Source organism: Oncorhynchus clarkii, chromosome 5 (assembly GCF_045791955.1).
Source record: "Oncorhynchus clarkii lewisi isolate Uvic-CL-2024 chromosome 5, UVic_Ocla_1.0, whole genome shotgun sequence".
NCBI lineage: Eukaryota > Metazoa > Chordata > Actinopteri > Salmoniformes > Salmonidae > Oncorhynchus > Oncorhynchus clarkii.
The window spans coordinates 43,770,241-43,774,919 of NC_092151.1; the positions used below are offsets into that span (position 1 = coordinate 43,770,241).

At 43.1% G+C, this 4,679-nt stretch overlaps 1 pseudogene; it reads left to right on the top strand.

Annotated features, from left to right (window-relative positions):
- The first annotated feature begins 302 nt into the window (after positions 1-302).
- Positions 303-4,010, top strand: LOC139409695 (cryptic protein-like; annotated as a pseudogene).
- Positions 4,011-4,679: the final 669 nt, after the last annotated feature.

Genomic DNA, 4,679 nt, shown 5'->3' on the forward strand with positions numbered 1-4,679 from the left:
CAGAGCGGGGTTCAAACCCAGGGCCTTGAGCTTGATGATGAGCTTGGAGGGTACTATGGTGTTGAATGCTGAGTTAATATCAATGAACAGCATTCTTACTTGTGTGCAGTATGTGGGCGATTGCATTGTCTGTGGATCTATTGGGGCGGTAAGCAAATTGAAGTGGGTCTAGGGTGGCAGGTGAGGTGGAGGTGATATGATCCTTGACAAGCCTCTCAAAGCACTTCATGATGACAGAGGTGAGTGCTACGGAACGATAGTAATTTAGTTCAATTACCTTTGCTTTCTTAGGTACAGGGACAATGGTGGCCATCTTGAAGCATGTGGGGACAACAGACTGGGATAGTGAGAGATTTAATATACCTGTGAACACACCAGCCAGCTGGTCTGCGATACTTCCCAATTGCACTGTAGGTACGTTTTTCCTATGCCAGACTACAATTATTGAGGAGGTCAGGTCACCATGTACAAGTAATGTGGCATTTAGAAGCCACTTTCCTCTGTGGATGTAGAGGGAAAATAATGATGTTTTTGTTGTGCAGACCAAAGATGCTAGAATCGTATTTTCTTGTCCACAACCTTGCGCGTGACCTCGGTATACTGCATTGTTACATTGTCACAATACAAATCACAGTTCTCCATTATAAAAAGCAAAGCTTCGAACTTTACCTTCACAGAGGAGCGCTCCATGATTTGCATGCCGAGATTCCTGCAGTGGGTGTGACCTCACTGGAGAAGGCTGGGCAAATATGCGCAAAAATGCCATCAGGGGTTTGAGCATGCGGCCTTTGGGGAGGGTCGCCACAATGCTGGATGGATGCTTTTCTCCAGAGAGTATCGCATCCTCTGGAATACAGAGCTTGTGGACTTGGAACAGAAGAGAGGAGCAGTATTTATTTGTATTTATTTATTTTTATTTTACCTTTATTTAACGAGGCAAGTCAGTTTAAGAACAAATTATTGTTTTCAATGACGGCCTCGGAACAGTGGGTTACGTAACTGCCTGTATCACTGTGTTAACTGAAGGTTTACTTTAGCCTGTTGCAATAGGCCTAGAATAAGCATTATGCATGTGAGCTTGGATTATTGGCAAACTCCGGGAGAACAGAATGAGTTTGGCAACTTTTTGGGGTAGGCCATGTGTACAGATTGATTTTTTTGTCACATTTGTTGTAAGTTCAGAAATGTCTGTAGCCTATATTTATTTCAACATCAAATAAAATAAATGATCCCCTAATGTATTTTATGGTTTTCTTGCCGGCAGTTGTTGGAATTACAATTGGATCACATAGGCTTTTGTCAATATTTTGTTAACAATTTGTATCTGGCCCTTGGCCCTAGTTTGCTCATCTGAAACTGTTTACACGCTATACCTAAATATTAGCCATTCTCTCTTATCCAAGGCTGTGAAGGATCTGAATGTACCAAAACCATAGAGGTATTGACCAGAGCGGTGGACTCTGGGAAAACGATCCAGCAGAACGCTGATTACCTGAACCAGTTCAAAGAGATGAACTCTCCTGCTGGGGACAGAAAACATTGTGATGCGGGCTTGGTCTTACCCTTCGTCGGCCTCACTGGAAGTAAGTTGGACATTAATTGCGTAACATTACTGATATCAACCTACATGGCCTCCATAAACTCACTGCAGTGAATTTGAGTTTGACTTTGGGTGAATTTATTCGGCCTGTCTTGCTTTGTAATACGATTTATGTTCCCTCTTTATCACACGTTCGTTATCCTGCATCATTTGTTTGTTTGTTTGTCTTAATTCACCAAAACAACATAGGCTAAGCCTCAGTCATGCTGTTTTCCCAGCTGTTATCGCTCTGTCATTGAAAACATGGTTCTGAAGGAATGTGTTAAAACTGTGTTTGCCAGTCTGCTGGCCAGCATTCTGGACAGTGTCTCCAGGGCCATCTTCAGTAGGCAAATGTTGTGAAACATTGCAGATAGAAATGTCATGAATAGAACCAACATGATTCCTTATTCTACAGGTCAGAGAGGCATGTCTGTTCTACATGCTATATCTCTATCTGAACGTCGTACAATGCTGTGCCCTGCTGAACGCACCCCAGGGCTAAAGCCTGAGTGTAAATACAACACTCACAACATCCATATTAAACGTCTACCCTAAGTCTTTCTTAGGGTTGTAAGAATGGTGGCACCTGTATTTTGGGAAGCTTTTGCGTATGCCCGCCACACTTCATTGACCGGAGCTGTGAATACCACGAACGCGTCGGGTAATTTCATTTCCCAATAATTAACATCCCCATATTTCCAGGCCTGTTTGACCGTGGAGGAAACACATATTCAGTAGTCTAAAGTGATGTATCGAGCCTGTTTTGACGTGTATCTCTCTGCTCTGCTCTGCTCCCTGTCCCTGCGGGAGCTGTGGTATCATTCCCCACGGAGAGTGGGTGCAGAAAGGCTGTGTGGATTTGGGGTCCTGCACTGTTTCCCTCGGGTGTTCCATGAGGACTGTGTTAAGAAGACACTTTATGACACTGACGGATGTTTTTAAAAATTCTCTCCAAAATGTCACTAAATTGTTTGAAACACACTGGCCTGTGCTTTTGAGGCTCAGATAAGAGTGACAGACCTTGTGGTGCAACTGGCATCAGTTGAAGAACTGTGCTCTCCATTTCATTTATGGCATTCCTATTGTAGCCTGCTGTTTGCTGATTGTAAACTAAAAATGGCATCATTCACATTTAAACATGAGCTAGCCTGTATAACCTCAATGGTATATCTGCTCAGGCCTTCTTACTTAAAAGCTCCTGAGTGGCGCAGCGGTCTAAGGCACTGCATCTCAGTGCTAGTGGCATCTCAACAGACCCTGGTTTGTATCATAACCGGCCGTGATTGGGAGTCCCATAGAGCGGCTCTCAGATTGGTTAGGTTTTGGTAAGCCGTCATTGTAAATAAGAATTTGTTCTTATTTGACTTGGCTAGTTAAATTAAAAATGTAATAAATGCACAAGTGTCTCAATTCATATCACCCAGACATGGTTTGTGTTGATAATAAAAGGAGTGGTCGAGCAGGTTTCTTTGCTAATGCCTTTGAGAGGGGCAGGTATTATCAGAGGTGGCACCAGTTTGTTTGGCTGTGAATGGGTGATGATAAAAACCATTTGCACCTCACTGGGCAGCCAAATGGGCTCCTGTGATTCATCACAGGTTGCTGTTCTGCCCTGAAAAGCCACAAAAGATTATTCCGAGACCACAGAGGCCTGGTTTTCAGGTCTGAGGATGTGTTAAACGGACATTTTTCACTGATTCACATTCCTCCATTTCAGTTCATGCTAAAGTTACTGTCATTTTTCTTTCTCTCCTCTCTTTCCATTTCAGTTTAGTCCCCTTCATTTATGCTAAGTTCCTGTATTTCTTCTCTTTTCAGATGAGGACCAGGAAGTCCGCTGGTTTCATTCGTTGGGTGTTGCAGACTAAGTAACTACTGTGTCTAGTACTACTGTTTCTTAGTTTGCTCGTTTGAGAATCTAGGGATGAATTAGATGGATTTCAGCCTCAAAGGCCTCAGAATGAAATGACTCCTGGTTTTGGGCAGCGTACTGAAATATCTGTGTCACTGAAATTAAAATGTTAATCCTAGTGGAAGTCGGAGCTACAACTTGCTGGGTTAAAAGCAACTGTCTTGTAAGTGTGAAGGAGGCTGTACATAAGATTTTTATAACAACTATTTTGTATTGTGCTATTTATTCTCAATCTTTCTAGATTTGATGAATATGTGTTTTGGTGGTTGAACGCCTCAGTAATTTCATGTGTCCTTTGTTGTACGCTCTTGCTTTACAAATGGAAAATTATGACGTACACTATATATACAAAGTATGTGGACACTCCTTAAAATGAGTGAATTCGGCAATTTATACAGCTGATATTGACAGGTGTATAAAATCGACCACACAGCCATGCAATCTCCATAGACAAACATTAGCAGTAGAATGGCCTTACTGAAGAGTTCAGTGACTTTCGATGTTGCACCGTCATAGGATGCCACCTTTCCATCAAGTCTGTTAGTCAACTTTCTGCCCAAGTGGTAGGCCACACAAGCTCACAGAACCAGACTGCCGAGTGCTGAAGCACTGTCCTCGGTTGCAACACTCACTACCGAGTTCCAAACTGCCTCTTGAAGCAACGTCAATACAAGAACTGTACGTCAGGAGCATCTTGAAATGGGTTTCCATGGCCGAGCAGCCGCACAAAAGCCTTAGATCGCCATGAGCAATGCCAAAATGGGTCCCCTTGTCACCACCCCATGGGTCTCCCGGTTACGGCCGGCTGCAACAGAGCCTGGTCTCGAACCCAGATCGGTAGTGGCACAGCTAGAACCGCAATGCAGTACCTTAGACCACTGTGCCACTCAGGAGGCCTGGAATGAGATGTTTGACGAGCAGGTGTCCACAAACTTTCATGTAGTGTATGTTTGTCTCTGGTAGTACACATTGTGACCAGTATTATTGCATTTTTTACTGTTTTAAATGTATTCTTAACAGAAACACAGTTTCACTTTTTAACCAAGTTCTTTTTGACTTATTCACTCTGAACCATGTTCTTTTTGACTCATCTTATTAGTCGTATTTGCAGTTCAAACATCTGTTTAATGTTCCTATCTGCAGGGACTGGGAGAGAGCTTGCGCGACCTGTGATTGTTGACCTTT